This window comes from Pristiophorus japonicus, chromosome 24 (assembly GCF_044704955.1).
Source record: "Pristiophorus japonicus isolate sPriJap1 chromosome 24, sPriJap1.hap1, whole genome shotgun sequence".
Taxonomy (NCBI): domain Eukaryota; kingdom Metazoa; phylum Chordata; class Chondrichthyes; family Pristiophoridae; genus Pristiophorus; species Pristiophorus japonicus.
In genome coordinates this window covers 32538658-32560813 of record NC_092000.1, presented here as the reverse complement: position 1 = coordinate 32560813, position 22156 = coordinate 32538658, and the positions used below count along the sequence as shown (strand labels likewise).

Here is a 22156-nt window from a genome sequence, read left to right as displayed (position 1 = left end):
GCTCGCACCGATAAAACCAATGGAGAAGGAATATACAGACTTGTGCACGCTGATTCGAGACCACCTCAAGCCGAAGGAGAGCATCCTCATGGCCAGGTATCGTTTTTACACAAACCATCGCTCCGGGGGCCAGGACATGGCGGATTATATCGCTGACCTGAGGCACCTCGCAGGACCTTGCGATTTTGGAGCTGCGTTGGGGGGAATGCTGCGGGACTTCTTCATGCTGGGCATCAGCCACGAGGTCATTCTTCGAAAGCTGCTGACTGCCGAAACCCTAGACCTGAGCAGGACTATCGCGATCGCCCAGGCATGCATGGTCACAGATGATAACACCAAATAGATATCTTCTCAACATCGAAGCGCACCGGCATGTTTCTACTGCTAGTAATGGATGTTTTTGAGAGTGAAGGAACTGCTGTCACTGCTCAAGAAGTTAGGATCTGGACCAGCCATTACCCTATTTTATCGGTTATGAAACGTTGCGTCCTCAGTCGTGATTGGTCTGCAATACCAATGGAAATGTGTGATGAGACCAAACCTTACAACTGTTGCAAAGATGAACTGTCCATTCAGTCAGATTGTTTACTGTGGGGTAATCGTGTTGTTATGCCTAAGAAAGATAGAGAAAAATTTGTACGTGAACTGCATAACAACCACCAACGATGCCTCCGCAAGATCCTACAACTTCCCTGAGAGGACAGACACACCAACGTTAGTGTCCTCGACCAGGTCAACGTCCCCAGCAGTGAAGCACTGACCACACTTGATCAGTTCTGCTGGGCGGGCCAAATCGTCCGCATGCCAGACACGAAACTCCCAAAGCAAGCGCTCTTCTCGGAACTCCTTCACGGCAAATTCGCCAAAGGTGGGCAGAGGAAATGTTACAGGGACACCATCAAAGCCTCCCTGAAAAAGTGCAACATCCCCAGTGACACCTGGGAGTCCCTGGCCAAAGACCGCCCTAAGTGGAGGAAGTGCACCCGGGAGGGAGCTGAGCACCTCGAGTCTCATCGTCGATAGCATGCAGAAATCAAGCGCAGGCAGCGGAAAGAGCATGCGGCAAACCTGTCCCACCCACCCTTTCCCTCAACGACTATCTATCCCATCTGTGACAGGGACTGTGGTTCTCATATTGGACTGTTCAGCCACCTAAGGACTCATTTTAAGAGTGGAAGCAAGTCTTCCTCGATTCCGAGGGACTGCCTATGATGATGACTGAGCTGGACAACAGGAGAAAAGCGTTGGAGCAGACACACACACATACACACACACACAAAATAAACCACACACACACACAAAAGCACACACACATGCACACACACACAAACACACACACACACACACACAAAAACACACACACATGCACACACACACACAAAATAAACCACACACACACACAAAAACACACACACATACACACACACACACACACAAAAACACACACACATGCACACACACACAAAATAAACCACACACACACACAAAAACACACACACACACACAAAAACACACACACATACACACACACACAAAATAAACCACACACACACACAAAAACACACACACATGCACACACACACAAAAACACACACACACACAAAAACACACACACACTCACGCACACACACATACAAACACACATAAACACATAAAAACACACGCTCATGCACACAGAAACACACACACACAAACAGACACCGACACACACTCACACTCATAGAAACACACACTCACAGAAACACACACTCATAGAAACACAAACACAGACACAAACATATTAACAGAAACAAACACACAGACACAGTGAAACACACAATCATGCAGGCACACACAGAAACATTCACAAAAACATGTGTAAATATACACACACACAGATTATTAAAATCAATTTTACCTGTCATTTTTCCATTCAAAAGTCCTAGGTAAACACTACTGATGAGGTTTTCAGTGTTAATTTTGCCCATAGCTAATGACTCCTGCTCTGTTTTGTCTTTATTCAGACTTTCCCATTAATGTGACAGACTGACACTACAGTTACAGGCTCAAGGCACCAGTTGCCACTGGGAAACCACTTTGTTCCTGGATTCTTTACAAGTTTGAATATTTTGTCCTTCTGGCCTCGGGGACATTTATTCAAAACAGAACATAAGAAATAGGAGCAGGAGTAGGCCATCAGGCCCTTCGAGCCTGCTCCGCCATTCAATGAGATCATGGCTGATCTTCTACCTCAACTCCACTTTCCTGCATTATCCCCATATCCCTTGATTCCCTTAGTATCCAAAAATCTATTGATCTCTGAGTTGAATATACTCAAGGACTGAGCCTCCACAACCCTCTGGGGTGGAGAATTCACCAGCCTCTGAGTGAAGAAGTTTCTCCTCATTTCAGTCCTAAATGGCCGACCCCTTATCCTGAGACTGTGACCCTTGGTTCTAGACTCCCCAGCCAGAGGAAACATCCTCCCTGCATCTACCCTGTCAAGCCCTGTCAAAATTTTGTATGTTTTAATGAGATCACCTCTCATTCTTCTAAACTCGAGAGAATATAGGCCTAGTCTACTCAATCTCTCCTCATAGGACAATCCCCCATCCCAGGAATCGGTTTGGTGAACCTTTGTTGCACTCCCTCTATGGCAAGTATATCTTTCCTTAGCTAAGAAGACCAAAACTGTCCACAATACTCCAGGTGTGGTCTCACCAGGGCCCTATATAATTGCAGTAAAACTTCTTTACTCTTATAATCCAATCCCTTTGTAATAAAGGCCAACAGACCATTTGCTAATTGCTTGCATGTTAACTTTCTAGGATTCATGTACTAAGCCCCTCTGACCACCAGCATTTCCCAATCTCTCACCATTTAAAACATACTCTGCTTTTTTATTTTTCCTACCAAAGTGGATAACTTCACATTTCTCCACGTTATATTCCATTTGCCATGTTCTTGCCCACTCACTTAATCTGTCTATATCCTCTTGAAGGCTCTCTGCATCCCCCTCACAGCTTACTTTCTCACCTAGCTTTGTATCATCAGCAAGCTTGGACACATCGGCCCGGAATTGGCGGTCCCGATGATGGTGAACTGGCAGCATTCGCCGCCATTCTGCCTTTGAAACTGACGCAACTCCAGGATTTAGTGCATGCGCAGCCCAGCATGGCAATCCGGACATGTGGTCTGTCATTCAATGCTGGGGCCCAAGCACCGCTCCTTGCAGCACCCTGCCAACCCGAAAATCATCTGTTTATTCCTACTCTCTGTTTTCTGTCCATTAACCAACCCTCAATCCATGCTAATACGTTACCCCCAATCCCATGAGCCCTAATTTTGTGTAATAACTTCTTGTGTGGCACCTTATCGAATGCTACTGAAAATCCAAATACACCACATCCACTGGTCCCTCCTTATCTACCCTACCAGTTACAACCTCACAAAACTCGACAACAGATTTATCAAACACAATTTTTTTTTCATAAATCCATGTTGATTCTGTCCAATCATATTATTACTTTCTAAGTGCCCTGTTACCTTGTCCCTAATAATAGATTTGAGCATCTCCCCTACTTCTGATGTCAGGCTAACGGCTTTATAATTCCCGATTTTGACTCTTCTTCCTTTTTTGAATATCGAGGTTACATTTTCTACCCTCAATCCATGGGGGGCGTTCTAGACTCGAGGGAATTGTGGAAGATCGATACCAATACATCGACTATCTCTGCAGCTACCTTGTTCAAACTCCTGGGATGTAGGCTGTCAGCTCCAGGATTTTAGTCCCATTCATTTCTCGAATACAATTTCTTTACGAAAACTAATTTCTTTAAGTTCCTCATTCTCGCCAGACTCTTGGTCTCCCACTATTTCCGAAATGTTGTTTGTGTCTTCTACTGTGAGGACACATACAAAATATTTGTTCAATGTCTCTGCCATTTTATTCACCAGCTTAAAAGTTAATATTCATATTTCAATATTAATATATTTATTTTTGCCCTCACCCTCACTCACTCTCATCCTCACCCACACTCCCTTACCCACTCACCCTCACCCGCCCTCCCTCACTCACCCTCACCCTCACCCACCCTCACTCACACTCACCTTCACCCTCCCTCACGCAGCCTCACCCGCCCTCCCTCGCTCACACTTACCCTCAACCGCCCTCCCTCACTCACACTCACCCTCACCCACACTCACCCTCCCTCACTCACACTCACCCTCAACCGCCCTCCCTCACTCATCCTCACCTTTACCCACCCTCACCCACCTTCACCCTCACATGACCTCACACTCACCCACCCTCCCTCACCCTCACCCTCCCTCACTCACACTCACCCTCACCCACACTCATCCTCCCTCACTCACACTCACCCACCCTCAAGCTTATCCACACCCAGCCTCACCCACTGTCACCCTCACCCACCCTCATCTTCAACCACCCTCAGCCACTCTCACCCATCCTCCCTCACCCACCCACTCTCACCCTTTCCCACACTCAGCCCCAACCTCCCGCTGGCTCTGGGCTGCCACTGCTCCGGCTCACGTTCCCCACTGCAAATCCTGGCCTGATACTCCGCCGCTCTTTAATCTGCCTCCTGCTCTGGGCTGGTGTTTCTGTCCCCTTCAGTTTTCCGCCCATGCAGTTGCTTCAGCCTTGGGCCCTGTGCCAATTACACAGCTCTATTAATCATAGAATCTTACAGCAAGGAGGACCCATCATGCCTGTGCCGGCTCATTGACAGAGCTCTTCAATTAGTCCACTCCTCTGCTCTTTCCCCATAGCCCTGTAATTATCCCCCCTTCAAATATTTATTCAATTCCTATTTGAAAGTTACTATTGAATCTGCTTCCACCACCTTTTCAGTCAATACGTTCCAGATCCCAGCAGCTCGCTGCATATAAATAATCTCTCCTCATCTTCCCCCTGTTTTTTTGTCGGGGATGTGGGGTGGAATGTGTTATGTATGCAACTATGTAATAATTGCCACCAGAGGGCGCGACTGTTGGAGTACTAATGGTCATCAGCACACATGTGCAGGGCCAGTATAAAAGGTTGGCTGCAATGTTGTTTAGGCACTCTGGAGTTGTAATAAAGAAGACTAAGGTCACACTAAGTTTAGCTCACAGTACTCAGCCTCGTGGAGTTCTTCTATACATAATAATTGGCGACGAGTAACAGAATACAAACCTTCACGCAACCATGGCTGCCATTGGAATATTAGAGAGATTCGTAGAGGGTGATGATTGGAAAGCTTTCGTCGAGAGTCTCGACCAGTACTTCGTGGCCAACGAGCTGGAAGGAGACATTAACGGTGCCAAGTGCAGGGCGGTTCTCCTCACCGTCTGTGGGCCTAAAATATACGGCCTCATCAAGAATCTGCTCGCACCGATAAAACCAACGGAGAAGGAATATACAGAGTTGTGCACGCTGATTCGAGACCACCTCAAGCCGAAGGAGAGCATCCTCATGGCCAGGTATTGTATTTACACAAACCATCGCTCCGGGGGCCAGGACATGGCGGATTATATCGCTGACCTGAGGCACCTCGCGGGACCTTCCGATTTTGGAGCTGCGTTGGGGGGAATGCTGCGGGACTTCTTCGTGCTGGGCATCAGCCACGAGGTCATTCTTCGAAAGCTGCTGACTGCCGAAACCCTAGATCTGAGCAGGGCCATCGCGATCGCCCAGGCATGCATGGCCACGGATGATAACACCAAATAGATATCTTCTCAACATCGAAGCTCACCGGCAAGTACTGTGCATAAAATGACGTTGCTAGCAGGCCGAACTGCATATGGCAGGGCCTATACATCTGCGGCTGCAAGACCTGTGATGACTCAGAGTCCGCCATCGTGGGTGAATGTGAATCCATTAGCACCGTGTTGGCACTGCCAGGGTAATCATCGGGCCTATCAATGTCGATTCAAGCATTACATGTGCAAAGGCTGCGCAACAATGGGGCACCTCCAGCGAATGTGCAAACGTGCTGCGACATACCACGTGGCAGAGGATGATCAAATCCAGCGTGGATCACGCAGCACAGGCAACTCAACCCGAGGAAGAAGTGTATGGGATACATACCTTCACCACCAAGAGCCCTCTTGTAACGCTGAAAGTCAAATTAAATAAAGTTCCTATATCCATGGAGTTGGACACGGGTGCGAGTCAGTCAATAAAGAGCCAAAAGGCTTTTGAGAAACTGTGGGGCAAATATGCACAAAGATCGAAACTGAGCCCGATTAATGCAAAGCTGCGTACCTACCAAAGAGCTCATAACAGTCATTGGAAGTGCAGCAGTGAAGGTATCGTATGATGGAGCTGTGCATGACCTATCATTGTGGATTGTTCCAGGCAATGACCCAACGCTGTTCGGCAGAAGCTGGCTAGAAAAGTTAAGATGGAATTGGTCAAAGCACTATGAATTTGAGGAGCTAGGAGCTAAATTAAAAAGTAGGACCTCAAAAGTAGTAATCTCGGGATTGCTACCAGTGCCACGTGCTAGTCAGAGTAGGAATCGCAGGATAGCGCAGATGAATACGTGGCTTGAGCAATGGTGCAGCAGGGAGGGATTCAAATTCCTGGTGCATTGGAACTGGTTCTGGGGGAGGTGGGACCAGTACAATCCGGACGGTCTGCACCTGGGCAGGACTGGAACCAATGTCCTCGGGGGAGTGTTTGCTAGTGCTGTTGGAGAGGAGTTAAACTAATATGGCAGGGGGATGGGAACCAATGCAGGGAGACAGAGGGAAACAAAAAGGAGGCAAAAACAAAAGACAGAAAGGAGATGAGGAAAAGTGGAGGGCAGAGAAACCCAAGGCAAAGATTAAAAAGGGCCATTGTACAGCAAAATTCTAAAAGGACAGAGGGTGTTAAAAAAACAAGCCGAAAGGCTTTGTGTCTTAATGCAAGGAGTATCCGCAATAAGGTGGATGAATTAACTGTGCAAATAGATGTTAACAAATATGATGTGATTGGGATTACGGAGACGTGGCTCCAGGATGATCAGGGCTGGGAACTCAACATCCAGGGGTATTCAACATTCAGGAAGGATAGAATAAAAGGAAAAGGAGGTGGGGTAGCATTGCTGGTTAAGGAGGAGATTAAGGCAATAGTTAGGAAGGACATTAGCTTGGATGATGTGGAATCTATATGGGTAGAGCTGCAGAACACCAAAGGGCAAAAAACATTAGTGGGAGTTGTGTACAGACCTCCAAACAGTAGTAGTGATGTTGGGGAGGGCATCAAACATGAAATTAGGGGTGTGTGCAATAAAGGTGCAGCAGTTATAATGGGTGACTTTAATATGCACATAGATTGGGTCAACCAAACTGGAAGCAATACGGTGGAGGAGGATTTTCTGGAGTGCATAAGGGATGGTTTTCTAGACCAATATGTCGAGGAACCAACTAGGGGGGAGGCCATCTTAGACTGGGTGTTATGTAATGAGAGAGGATTAATTAGCAATCTCGTTGTGCGAGGCCCCTTGGGGAAGAGTGACCATAATATGGTGGAATTCTGCATTGGGATGGAGAATGAAACAGTTAATTCAGAGACCATGGTCCAGAACTTAAAGAAGGCTAACTTTGAAGGTATGAGGCGTGAATTGGCTGGGATGTATTGGCGAATGATACTTAAGGGGTTGACTGTGGATGGGCAATGGCAGACATTTAGAGACCGCATGGATGAACTACAACAATTGTACATTCCTGTCTGGCATAAAAATAAAAAAGAGAAGGTGGCTCAACTGCGGCTATCAAGGGAAATCAGGGATAGTATTAAAGCCAAGGAAGTGGCATAAAATTGGCCAGAAATAGCAGCGAACCTGGGGACTGGGAGAAATTTAGAACTCAGCAGAGGAGGACAAAGGGTTTGATTAGGGCAGGGAAAATGGAGTATGAGAAGAAGCTTGCAGGGAACATTAAGACGGATTGCAAAAGTTTCTATAGATATGTAAAGAGAAAAAGGTTAGTAAAGACAAACGTAGGTCCCCTGCAGTCAGAATCAGGGGAAGTCATAACGGGGAACAAAGAAATGGCGGACCAATTGAACAAGTACTTTGGTTCGGTATTCACGAAGGAGGACACGAACAACCTTCCGGTTATAAAAGGGGTCGGGGGGTCTAGTAAGGAGGAGGAACTGAGGGAAATCGTTATTAGCCGGGAAATTGTGTTGGGGAAATTGATGGGATTGAAGGCCGATAAATCCCCAGGGCCTGATGGACTGCATCCCAGAGTACTTAAGGAGGTGGCCTTGGAAATAGTGGATGCGTTGACAGTCATTTTCCAACATTCCATTGACTCTGGATCAGTTCCTATGGAGTGGAGGGTAGCCAATGTAACCCCACTTTTTAAAAAAGGAGGGAGAGAGAAAACAGGGAATTATAGACCGGTCAGCCTGACATCGGTAGTGGGTAAAATGATGGAATCAATTATTAAGGATGTCATAGCAGTGCATTTGGAAAGAGGTGACATGATAGGTCCAAGTCAGCATGGATTTGTGAAAGGGAAATCATGCTTGACAAATCTTCTGGAATTTTTTGAGGATGTTTCCAGTAGAGTGGATAAGGGAGAACCAGTTGATGTGGTATATTTGGACTTTCAGAAGGCGTTCGACAAGGTCCCACACAAGAGATTGATGTGCAAAGTTAGAGCACATGGGATTGGGGGTAGTGTACTGACATGGATTGAGAACTGGTTGTCAGACAGGAAGCAAAGAGTAGGAGTAAATGGGGACTTTTCAGAATGGTAGGCAGTGACTAGTGGGGTACCGCAAGGTTCTGTGCTGGGGCCCCAGCTGTTTACACTGTACATTAATGATTTAGATGAGGGGATTAAATGTAGTATCTCCAAATTTGCGGATGACACTAAGTTGGGTGGCAGTGTGAGCTGCGAGGAGGATGCTGTGAGGCTGCAGAGCGACTTGGATAAGTTAGGTGAGTGGGCAAATGCATGGCAGATGAAGTATAATGTGGATAAATGTGAGGTTATCCACTTTGGTGGTAAAAACAGAGAGACAGACTATTATCTGAATGGTGACAGATTAGGAAAAGGGTAGGTGCAAAGAGACCTGGGTGTCATGGTACATCAGTCATTGAAGGTTGGCATGCAGGTGCAGCAGGCGGTTAAGAAAGCAAATGGCATGTTGGCCTTCATAGCAAGGGGATTTGAGTACAGGGGCAGGGAGGTGTTGCTACAGTTGTACAGGGCATTGGTGAGGCCACACCTGGAGTATTGTGTACAGTTTTGGTCTCCTAACCTGAGGAAGGACATTCTTGCTATTGAGGGAGTGCAGCGAAGGTTCACCAGACTGATTCCCAGGATGGCGGGACTGACCTATCAAGAAAGACTGGATCAACTGGGCTTGTATTCACTGGAGTTCAGAAGAATGAGAGGGGACCTCATAGAGACATTTAAAATTCTGACGGGGTTAGACAGGTTAGATGCAGGAAGAATGTTCCCAATGTTGGGGAAGTCCAGAACCAGAGGTCACAGTCTAAGGATAAGGGGTAAGCCATTTAGGACCGAGATGCGGAGGAACTTCTTCACCCAGAGGGTGGTGAACCTGTGGAATTCTCTACCACAGAAAGTTGTTGAGGCCAATTCACTAAATATATTCAAAAAGGAGTTAGATGAGGTCCTTACTACTCGGGGGATCAAGGGGTATGGCGAGAAAGCAGGAATGGGGTACTGAAGTTGAATGTTCAGCCATGAACTCATTAAATGGCGGTGCAGGCTAGAAGGGCCGAATGGCCTACTCCTGCACCTATTTTCTATGTTTCTATGTTTCTATGTTTCTATGTTTCAGTGGATGACGCCTCGTGTGCTCAAGTGCTGAGCAAGTTTCCCTTGCTATTCAAACCAGGCATCGGCAACTTCACTGGCACCAAGGTACAGATCCATTTAGGCCCCGATGCACGGCCCGTCCATCACAAGGCTCAGATGGTTCCGTACATGATGAGGGAGAAAGTTGAGATTGAACTGGACAGATTCCAATGCAAAACAAATATAATGCCAGTCGAGTTCAACGAATGGGCCAGTCCAATTGTTTCCGTGTTGAAAAGCGATGGCACAGTCAGAATCTGCAGAGACTACAAGGTAACGATTAACCGAGTCTCATTACAGAACCAGTACCTGCTGCCCAAGGCGGATGACCTGTTCGCAATGTTAGCGGGGGGGGGGGGGGGGAAGTCGTTCACCAAGTTGGACCTAACCTCCGCCTACATGACACAGGAGCTGGCTGAATTTTCAAAAAGATTGACGTGCATCAACACACACAAAGGACTGTTTATATACCACAGGTGCCCTTTCGGGATTCGCTCGGCTGCAGCCATTTTCCAGAGAAATATAGAGAGTTTGCTGAAATCTGTTCCGCGCATAAAACGACATCCTGATCACCGATCGTGACACCATCGAACATCTATACAACCTGGAAGAGGTTCTAAGTCGCCTAGACAGAGTGGGACTTAGGCTGAAACGCTCCAAGTGTGTTTTCCTGGCGCCAGAAGTCGAATTTTTGGGGAGAAAGTTTGCAGCAAACGGCTTCAGGCCCATGGACTCAAAGACAGAGGCCATCAAGAATGCACCCAGACCACAGATGGCACAGTCAGAATGTGACGGAGCTGCGTTCATTCCTGGGCCTCCTCAACTATTTCGGTAACTTTCTACTCGGGTTGAGCATGTTGTTAAGAGTCTTTGCACATGTTGCTACGTAAAGGTGGCGACTGAGTTTGGGGCAAATCTCAGGACACAGCCTTTGAGAAGGCCAGGAACCTGCTATGTTCAAATTGTACTTGTACACTATGACCCATGTAAATGTTTAGTGCTGGCTTGTGACGCCTCATCGTACGGGGTCGGCTGTGTGTTACAGCAAGCCAATGTATCGGGCAACCTCCAACCGGTTGCAAACATGTCTAGAAGTCTGTCTAAGGCTGAGAGAGCCTATAGTATGGTCGAGAAAGAGGCGTTAGCATGTGTATATGGGGTTAAGAAAATGCACCATCATCTATTGGGACTTCGGTTTGAGCTTGAAACTGACCACAAGCCGCTCATTTCGCTGTTTTCAGAGAGCAAAGGTACTAACACCAATGCTTCGTCCTTTATCCAAAGATAGGCACTGACATTATCCACTTATGACTTTGTTATCACCACAGACCAGGCACTGAAAACTGTGCCGATGCTCTCAGCCGGCTACCATTACCCACCACCGGCATTGAAATGGCATCGCCCTCAGACTTGCTACTGGCCATGGACGCTTTTGAGAGCGAGGGGTCACCCGTCACGGCTCGCCAGATCAGGAACTGGACCAGCCAGATTCCTGTGCTACCATTAGTAAAGAGTTGCATCCTAATGGGAACTGGTTGGCCGTTCCCAGGGAAATGCAAGATGAAATTAAGCCGTTTCACCGACGCAAAGATGAAATGTCCATCCAGTCGGATTGTCTCTTATGGGGTAATTGCGTGGTTTCGCCAAAAAAAGGCAGGGAACATTTATATGCGAACTACACAGTATGCACCCAGGCATTGTCATGATGAAGGCAATTGCCAGGTCGCATGTTTGGTGGCCCAGCATTGACTCGGACTTGGAGTCATGCGTGCATCAGTGCAACACTTGCTCGCAACTGAGGCAATGCACCCAGGGAGGCTCAACTGAGTCTGTGGTCATGGCCCTCCAAACCATGGTCCAAGATCCACGTAGATTTTGCCGGCCCCTTTCGAGGAAAGATGTTTTTAGTAGTAGTGGACGTTTACTCCAAATTGATTGAATGCATAATCATGTCATCCAACACATCCACAGCCACCATTGCAAGCCTCCGGGCCCTGTTTGCCACCCATGGCTTGCCCAACGTCCTTGGCAGCGACAGTGGACCGTGTTTCACCAGCTCGGAATTCAACAGGTTTATGACCCGCAATGGCATCAAGCAGGTCAGGTGTGCTCCGTTTAAGCCCACGTCTAACAGTCAAGCAGAGCAGGCAGTCCAAACAATCAAGCAGAGCATGAAACGCGTGATGGACGGGTCCCTGCAGACCCGCTTGTCTCGTATTCTGCTCAGTTATCGGACGTGACCTCACTCGCTCACCAGGATTCCCCCGGCAGAATTGTTAGTGAAGAGAGCCCTCAAAACCAGGCTCTCCCAAGTCCACCCGGTTCTTAATGATCACGTGGAAACCCAGTGACACCGGCAGATCATGTGCCACGATCGCGCGTCTGTTTCACGTGACATTGATGTTAACGACCCTGTGTTTGTCCTGAATTACGGTCATGGATCCAAGTGGGTTGCTGGCACTGTTTTGGCCAAGGAAGGGAATAGGGTGTTTATAATCAAACTGTTAAATGGCCAAACATGCAGAAAACATTTAGATCAGACCAAATTGTGATTTACTGACAACCAGGAACAACTTGAAGAGGACATCACCATCGACGATCCACCAACACACACACAACCACCAATCGACCTCGCTGTCAATCGCGAGGATGAACCCACCGTTCCTGACAGGCCGGTCAGACCAGCCGCGGTGCAGTGCAGCAATGGTCCGAACAACTCACACACGCCAGGGTTTGAACTTAGACGATCAACCAGGGAACGAAGGGCTCCGGACCGCCTCAACTTGTAAATAACTTGTACCGAAGACTTTGTGGGTGGGCGGGGGAGCGATGTGATGTATGTAAATGTAATACTTGCCACCAGAGGGCGCGACTGTTGGAGTCCTAATGGTCACCTGCATACACGTGCAGGGCCAGTATAAAAGGTCGGCTGCCATGTTGTTTAGGCACTCTGGAGTTGTAATAAAGAAGACTAAGGTCACACTAAGTTTAGCTCACAGTACTCAGCCTCATGAAGTTCTATACATAATAGAATGATTGAGTGATTTGATTGGGGCTGAAATGGCAGTCGTGCAGGTCGCCTGGCAACAGGGAAGTGGTGCATCATCATTGGTCCTTCCCTTTAAGCGAGGGGAGCAGCCTCTGATGCCGTGCACAATGCGCTCCTCATTGTTCAGCGTCTGCTGCTACCGCCCCACTCTCACACGTTAGCGCACTGAGGGAAATGGTTAGCGCCTGATTTAGCTCCACTTCCCTCTCAGAGCGCTGAAGCTGAATTTTCCGGCAGAAGAGAATCATTAGCGTCTGGCACTACTTTTTCTACTTTTCAAAGGTTACCGCCCCAACCGGGGTGCTGGGGAATTTCTAGCCCAAAATCTTGCACATCACTAAAAGCACTCACAGGTACATGACTGGTCTCACTCATTTGTAATTTAAATGTATGGACCCCAAATTCCTTGGAGGTTCTGCCACCATAAATCCAGCAGATGATCCGTGGAACCCCCTCGGTACATGGCGAAGACCTGTTTGGGTCAGGCCTGCAACGTTTCATTGGAAAGACCGAAGCCATTGTTTTCAGTCCCTGCCACCAACTCCATCCCTCGCCTCAACTCCTGTCTGAGGCCAAACCAGACTGTTCGCAACCTCGGTGTCATATTTAACCCCGAACTGAGCTGTCGACCACATATCCGCAGCATGACTATTTCCACCTCTGTAACATCGCCCGTCTCTGCCCCTGCCTCAGCTCATCCGCTACTGAAACCCTCATCCATGCCTATGTAACCTCTAGACTTGACTATTCCAACGCACTCCTGGCTGACCTCCCACATTCTACCCTAAGTAAACTAGAGGAGTTCCAAAACTCGGCAGCTCGTGTCCCTAACTCGCACCAAGTCCCACTCACCTATCACCCCTGTGCTCGCTGACCTACATTGGCTCCCGGTTAATGCCTCAATTTCAAAATTCTCATCCTTGTTTTCAAATCCCTCCATGGCCCTCGCTGCTCCCTATCTCTGTAATCTCCTCCAGCCGCCCCCCCCCCCCGCCCCCCCGACCCCGAGATGTCTGCGCTCCTCTAATTCTGCCCTCTTGAACATTCCCGATTATAATCGCTCAACCATCGGTGGCCGTGCCTTCTGTTGCCTGGGCCCCAAGCCCTGGAATTCCCTGCCTAAACCTCTCCGCCTCTCTAACTCTCTTTCCTCCTTCAAGACGCTCCTTAAAACCTACCTCTTTGACCAAGCCACCTGCCCTTATTTCTATTCATGCAGTGTCAAATTTTTATCGCATAACACTCCTGTGGAACACCTTGGGACGTTTCACTACGTTAAAGGCGCTATATAAATACAAGTTGTTGTTGTTGTTTCCAGGAGATTATTGGCTGCCTTACAAAGCAAATGATGACTGGGGCTAGAGGCAGGGCTGGGGACTTCCTAAGCCGGGTGTTCCTGCTCCTGAGCCTCAGCCGGACGTTTCTGTGGCCTGAACCGCGGGGATTGGCTGATTTAATCTTTAAATCATGAGATCAGCCTCCTTGCTCAGGGCCCGAGGAAAATCTGACCACGTTAGGAGCAGGAAGAGGCCATTCGGCCCCCCGAGTCTGCTTCACCATTCTGTTAGATTGTTGCTGATCTGCATTTTAACTCCATTTACCAGCTTTTGCTCCATATTCCCAGCTACCCTTAAATAGCGAAAATCCATTGGCTGCCTGTTGTATATCTCTCTCCATTTTCCTTTCCACTACAGCCAATAGACGGGAATGTCGGGCGATATGTGCCATGAGTGGCTAATTCGACACTACCCGTTTGACATGGTCGCCCAATGTTAGAATGACACAGATTATGTTTCTGTAAATGCAGAAACATAAGTAAGTCTGGAACAAGATAGACCACTTGGGCCTATGGAGTCTCATCCTTCCACAGAGCAGGAACAACCCACTGGGTCACTGACTCTACCCAAACCACAATCTCCCGAGGAAAGGCTTTGCAGAGTCTTCACCTGCCCTTCCCCACCTGTAAATCATGTGAAATCAGAATGTCCATCTAACTTTACATCCTACATTATTCATCCTGGATTGGCTGCTGCCCGGGGAATCACATTTCCAGAGTGCCAGCAGCTCAGAAACGTTCCGCAGAGCATTTGGTCATTTCCATCTAAACCTTCTCTTCATCAGCCTCATTTCTGCAGGTCTTCATTGAGACATTGAATCACAGAATGGCTGGGTGACTTATTGGCTGCCTTACAAAGCAAATGATGACCTGATCCTGCACTGACAGCTTGTCCAGATTCCCCGGTGAACAACCAGCAACCTGACGGCCCTGATGTCTGCAATCAGACCTATTGCACGCAGCCACTGAGTGAAGGGAAGTGCAAACTCCAGACCTACTGCAGGTAAACAACAGAATCACCAGCTCTAACCATCGGAAACCAGACAAGGGAGGGAGGGAGAGGGATAGTGTGGAAAGTGAGAGAGGGAGGGAGAGGGATAGAGTGTGGAAAGTGACGGAGGGAGGGAGAGGGATAGAGTGTGGAAAGTGACGGAGGGAGGGAGAGGGATAGAGTGTGGAAAGTGAGAGGGAGGGAGGGAGAGGGATAGAGTATGGAAAGTGAGAGAGGGAGGGTGTGAGAGGGATAGAGTGTGGAAAGTGAGGGAGGGAGAGGGAGAGGGATAGAGTGTGGAATGTGAGAGGGAGATTGTGAGGGATAGAGTGTGGAAAGTGAGAGGGAGGGAGGGAGAGGGATAGAGTGTGGAAAGTGAGACGGAGGGTGTGAGAGGGATAGAGTGTGGAAAGTGAGAGAGAGAGGGAGAGGGATAGAGTGTGGAATGAGAGGGAGGGAGGGTGTGCAATATCAGCAGAATGCAATGGAATATCCAGGTGTGTGTGTTTATTTTAAATGGGCAATTATCTGTATAAATAGCACACCCAGGATTTCAATATGTGCTGACCATCTCAATCAGAAGATCTACTGCCTGATATCTATTCGGAAGAAATTGCAAATCGTTGCATTTACTGAGTGGAGTGCAATGCATTCCGATGTTGGTAAATAAATGCAAGGTTTAGATGTTGTGATAAGTTGATGGATTCACCATAGAATTGTCGCCAATTTACCTATCTGCCAACAGTCCTATCTGGTTTAGATAATAGTCCAGGTTTAACAGTACTCTGAGGGTCAAACATGGACAGAAAAGGCTGGCTCTTCACTTTCTGACGCAGTGAATTGAAAGGCAAACAGGCGAACAATACTCGTGCATGATGGGAAAGTGTGTTAATGGTGCCAGGAGTCCCTTTCTCAGAACTCGCAGAACTGCGTGATCAGTCTTTGTGTTTACGGTGTTGCTCCTCTCAGGAGAGCAGTCGTTCAGGGCTCAGTTGGGCCTCAGTGTTGGTCAGGGTTTGTGTGGACATCGGGTGAGGACAGGTTCAGCCTTGGCTCTGGGACCCTCTGTCTGTGAAATATCTGCCAACACTCGAGGGGAGAAATTGCCCGGCACCCCGATTAACCTGCAGGAAGTCCCGCCCTTGGCGCGGAATTGGCAAATCCTGCGATCTCGCGTGTTCCACTTCCTCTTGGGGCGGGTCCAGCGGTGCTAAGGGGGCGCGATCGGCAGCGCTCCGCGGATGCTGCACGTGGCGCTAACGCATTTCAACACCCCGCCCCTTCGGCCTCTCTGCCCACTCGGCACAGCCTCTGATGGCCTCCACTGGACCACTAGGGCAGCGCGGGGCCGGGTCGTCAGACCGGCACCAAACACAGACTGCACGAGCTGTACGATGGCCGTCCAGACCACGCAACGACACACCAGTGAGTCGGCAAAACCGGGGTGCTCGCGACCTCCCCTTTAACTTCCGCCCTGTGAACGGATGTCTGCCCGGTTCACAACTCGCGGGGTTGATACTGACACTCACGGGGCACGGGGCAATAGCTGCCATGGCTAACTCACCGGCAATTTCCCAGGAGCTGGTAGTACCCCTGCTCCCCCCCCCCCCCTCCCCCGGGCAAAAATGTTTCACGCCTCGCCTGGGCCTCCCCAGAGGCACGAACAGGCAGCGCAAAAAGGGGCAATTTCAGCCCCACTGTGTAAATTCACACAGGAAACTGGCTGCTTGGGTGAGATATCAAGTGAGTGGCTGGGGGAGCAACCCACAGCAAGGGGGAGAAGGGGAAACAAACGAAAAAGGTGACGAGTGGATCAGTCTGATCCTGGGAAGGAGCCTGGCCAGTTAACTTGCACCTGCTGACACAGCTGAAGGTGCGCAGCTCTGGCTAGCAAACATCCCCAGGAGGCAATGGAGCAGGGTAGCACTGGGGGAAATGAAAACCAGAGTGTGCCAGGAAGAGACAGAATGTATAAACATAAAGGTGAATCAGAAAGTGGGGTCAAAGCAGGAAAAAATAGTAAAGAAACACGAGAGAGAGAGAGAGAGAGAGAGAAAGACAAGAGCGTGAGAGAGAGAGAGAGAGAGAGAGAGAGCTCTTTATCTGAATGCACGCAGCATTCGTAACAAAATAACTGAATTGATGGGACAAATAGATACAAATGGGTATGATGTGAGAGCCATTACAGAGACATGGTTGCAAGGTGACTAAGGTTGGGAGCTAAATATTCATTGGTATTTGACAATTCAGAAGGACAGACAGAAAGGAAAAGGAGCTGGGGTAGCACTGTTAATAAAGGATGAGATCAGTGCGTTAGTGAGGAGAGATATTGGCTCAAAAGATCAAGATGTTGAATCAGTTTGGGTGGAGATAAGGAATAATAAGGATAAAAAGTTGCTGGTGGGTGTAGTCTATAGGCCCCCCCTAACAGTAGCAACTCTGTAGCCTTGAGGAAGAGTTCATAGAGTGTATTCGGGATAGTTTCCTTGAACAGTAGGTAGCGGAAACAACCAGTGGGCAGGCTATCTTGGATCTGGTACTGTGTAATGAGACAGGATTAATAAACAATCTCCTAGTAAAGAATCCTCCCGGAATGAGTGACCATAACATGGTTGAATTTCAAAGTCAGTTAGAGGGTGAGAAAGTTGGTTCTCAAAGCAGTGTCCGAAGCTTAAATAAAGGAGACTACAAAGGTATGAAGGCAGAGTTGGCTACAGTGGACTGGGAAAATGGATTAAAGTATGGGCCGGTTGATGAGCAGTGGCAGACATTTAAGGAGATACTTCATAACTCGCAACAAAAATATATCTTAATGAGGAGGAAAGACTGTAAGAGAAGGGATAACCATCCGTGGCTAACTAACGAAATAAGGGATGGTATCAAATTGAAAACAAGGATATACAATGTGGCCAAAACTAGTGGGAGGCCAGAGGATTGGGAAACTTTTAAAAGCCAGCAAAGAACTACTAAAAAAATGATGGAGAGGAAAAATAGATTATGAAAGTAAACTAGCACAAAAGATAGTAAGACTTTCTACAGGTACATAAAAAGGAAAAGAGTGGCTAAAGTAAATGTTGGTCCCCTAGAGGATGAGACTGGGGAATTAATAATGGAGAACAGGGAAATAGCAGAGACATTGAACAAATATTTTGTATCAGTCTTCACGGTAGATGACACTAAAAACATTCCAATAATGAACAATCAAGGGGCTATAGGAATGGAGTAATACAATCACAAACACTAAAGAAGTAGTACTTGGTAAAATAATGGGACTAAAGGCGGACATATCCCCTCGACCCGATGGCTTACATTCTATGGTCTTAAAATAAGTGGCTGCAGATATAGTGGATGCATTGGTTGTAATCTACCAAAATTCCCAGGATTCTGGGGAGGTCCCAGCGGATTGGAAAACCACAAATGTAACGGCCCTATTTAAGAAAAGAGGCAGACAAAAAGCAGGAAACTATAGACCAGTTAGCTTAACGTCTGTCGTTGGAAAAATGCTGGAGTCCATTATTAAGGAAGCTGTAGCAAGACATTTGGAAAAGTATGATTCAATCAAGCAGAGTCAGCATGGTTTTATGAAAGGGAAATCATGTTTGACAAATTTGCTGGAGGTCTTTGAGGATGTAATGAGCAGGGTGGATAAGGGGGAACCAGTGGATATGGTATATTTGGATTTCCAGAAGGCATTCGATAAGGTGCCACATAAAAGGTTACGGTACAAGATAAAAGTTCATGCGGTTGGGGTAATATATTAATATGGATAGAGGATTGGCTAAATAACAGAAAACAGAGAGTCGAGTTAAATGGGTTATTTTCAGGTTGGCAAACAGTAACTAGTGAGGCGCCGCAAGGATCAGTGCTGGGGCCTCAACTATTTACAATCTACTTTAATGACTTGGATGAAGGGACCGAGTGTAATGTAGTCAAGTTTGCTGATATTACAAAGATGAGTGGGAAAGCAAATTGTGAGGAGGACACAAAAAATCTGCAACGGGATATAGACAGGCTAAGTGAGTGGGCAAAAATTGGGCAGATAGAGTATAATGTGGGAAAATGTGAGGTTATTCACTTTGGCAGAAAAAATAGAAAAGCAAATGATCATTTAAATGGAGAAAAATTGCAAAGTGTTGAAGTACAGAGGGACCTGGGAGTCCTTGTGCAGCAAACACAAAAAGTTAGTATGCAGGTACAGCAAGTAATCAGGAAGGCAAATGGAATGTTGGCCTTTATTGCAAGGAGGATAGAGTATAAAAGCAGAGAAGTCCTGCTACAACTGTACAGGGTATTGGTGAGGCCACACTTAAGAGTACTGCGTACAGTTTTGGTCTCCGTATTTAAGGAAGGATATATTTGCATTGGAGGCTGTTCAGAGAAGGTTCACGAGGTTGATTCCAGAGATGAGGGGATTGACTTATGAAGATAGGTTGAGTAGGTTGGGCCTATACTCACTGGAGTTCAGAAGAATGAGAGGTGATCTTATCGAAACATGTAAGATAATGAGGGGGCTTGACAAGGTGAGGATATTTCCACTCATCGGGAAAACTAAAACTAAGGAACATGGGGATTGAACCTCCACTTTTGTGCTTGTTGTGTATGGAGAAAGAGTCAGACTGAACACTGTGAGCTCAAAGTAAACTGTGACCTTAGTCTTTTATTGCAGGTCTCCAGAGTGCCTCTCCAACCTGTGAAGCCTTCTTAAATACCTGTGCTCCCAAGGTGGCTGTACAGAGTAAATACAAGTCCACATATACAACAGCATTCCCCCACAAAGTCAATAGTGTAACTATTTACAATGTCAGTCGATCTGGGGCCCTTCTTGCCCTGGTTGATCGTCTCGGTGTGAAAGCTGGTGTTGTTGAATCATTTGTTGGGCCCTTGCTGGGCTGCCTGGGGTGTTGGGGCCTGCTGGACTGCTGTGGATGATGGGTTCTGCTTCGTGGTCAACCAGGGTGTCGGTTGCCACTGGTGTGTGTTGGGGGTTCAAAAAAGGTATGGTCCAAGGTGGATTGCTCAGGATAGTCCGTGAATCTGAGTTTGATTTGGTCCAAGTGTTTCCGGTGAATGAGTCCATTTCGAAGTTTGACCCGAAACACCCTGCTCCCCTCTTTGGCCACGACAGTGCCGGGAAGCCACTTGGGACCTTGTCCATAATTTAATACAAATAAAGGATCATTGACTTCAATCTCGCGTGACACATTTGCACTATCATGGTAAGCACTTTGTTGAAGCCGCCTGCTCTCTACCTGTTCATGTAGATCAGGGTGAACTAACGAGAGTCTTGTCTTAAGTTCTCTTTTCATGAGCAGTTCAGCAGGTGGGATCCCAGTGAGCGAGTGGGGTCTCGTGCGGTAGCTAAGCAGGACTCGGGGTAGGCGAGTCTGCAGTGAGCCTTCAGTTATCCTCTTCAAGCCTTGCTTGATGGTTTGCACTGCTCTCTCTGCCTGACCATTGGACGCTGGTTTAAACGGGGCAGATGTGACATGTTTGATCCCATTACGGGTCATGAATTCTTTGAACCCAGCACTGGTAAAACATGGCCCGTTGTCGCTCACCAGGACATCGGGTAAGCCGTGTGTGGCAAACATGGCCTGCAGGCTTTCAGTGGTGGCAGCGGACATGCTAGCCGACATTATCTCACATTCAATCCTCTTGGAGTACGCATCAACAACCACAAGGAACATTTTACCCAAGAACGGGCCTGCATAGTCGACGTGTACCCTAGACCACGATTTGGAGGGCCAAGACCATAAACTTAGCGGCACCTCCCTGGATACATTGCTTAACTGCGAGCATGTATTACATCTGTGAACGCAGGATTCTAAGTCCGCATCGATACCGGGCCACCACACGTGGGATCTGGCTATCGCTTTCATCATTACGATGCCTGAGTGGGTACTGTGGAGGTCATTGATGAAGGTATCTCTGCCCTTCTTGGGGACCACTACTCGATTGACCCACAGAAGGCAGTCTGCCTGTATCGACATTTCATCTTTGCGCCGCTGGAACGGCTTTATCTCTTCCTGCATTTCCACTGGGACACTGGACCAGCTCCCATGAAGCACACAGCTTTTGACTAGAGATAATAAGGGGTCCTGGCTTGTCCAGGTTTTGATCTGCCGGGCAGTGATGGGTGATTGCTCACTCTCAAATGCTTCCATAACCATGGCTAGATCTGCGGGCTGCGCCATTTCCACCCTGTGGTGGGCAATGGCAGCTTGCTGAGAGCATCGGCGCAGTTTTCTGTGCTTGGCCTGTGCCGGATGGTGTAGTTGTATGCGGACATGAGTGCCCATCGCTTCTCGGCCTTTTGGCTAAGATCATGCGTAACTGACCTGACCAGCCACCATGACCTCCGGGTGGTTTCTCCCTGGTCAGGAAGGTATATGCTTGCTTTTTTGGAAACAGGAGGTGGGTGGGGTGGCTTGACCCATCCACCTCCATGGCACGAACCTGATATGCAGTACTTCCAGGAACGGTGCAGTGCTCTAGGCCTTTTGGCTAAGAGCATGGCGCAGAGTGATCCTTGGCATGTGCAAGGTGACCTCTGGCGTTTGTGATTTGACAAAGAATTGGAACGATTGGCTACGAATTTAAAAAAAAAAAAAGAAATGAGTGCCCATGGGTGGGGTGGCTTGACCCATCCACCTCCACGGAGGTGTGTGGGGGGCCTGACCCATCCACCTCCATGGCACGAACCTGGCATTGCAGTACTTCCAGGAACGGTGCAGTGGCTCTAGGCCTTTTGGCTAAGAGCATTGGCGCAGAGTGATCCTTGATGTGTGCAAGGTGACCTCTGGCGTTTGTGATTTGACAAAGAATTGGAAAGATTGGCTACGAATTAAAAAAAAAAAATGAGTGCCCATCTCTGGATGCGGGCCGATGCGTTGGTATTTATCCCTTTACTCACAGAGAACAGGGATATAAGTGGCTTATGGTCAGTTTCCAATTCGAATTTGAGCCCAAA

The 22156-nt window shown here is 47.9% G+C and overlaps 1 non-coding gene across 1 annotated transcript; it reads left to right on the top strand.

Moving 5' to 3' along the window:
- The first annotated feature begins 21483 nt into the window (after positions 1-21483).
- On the top strand, positions 21484-21678 carry LOC139238033 (U2 spliceosomal RNA). The gene has a single exon (XR_011588557.1). It is a non-coding gene; the product is annotated as a U2 spliceosomal RNA (small nuclear RNA).
- Positions 21679-22156: the final 478 nt, after the last annotated feature.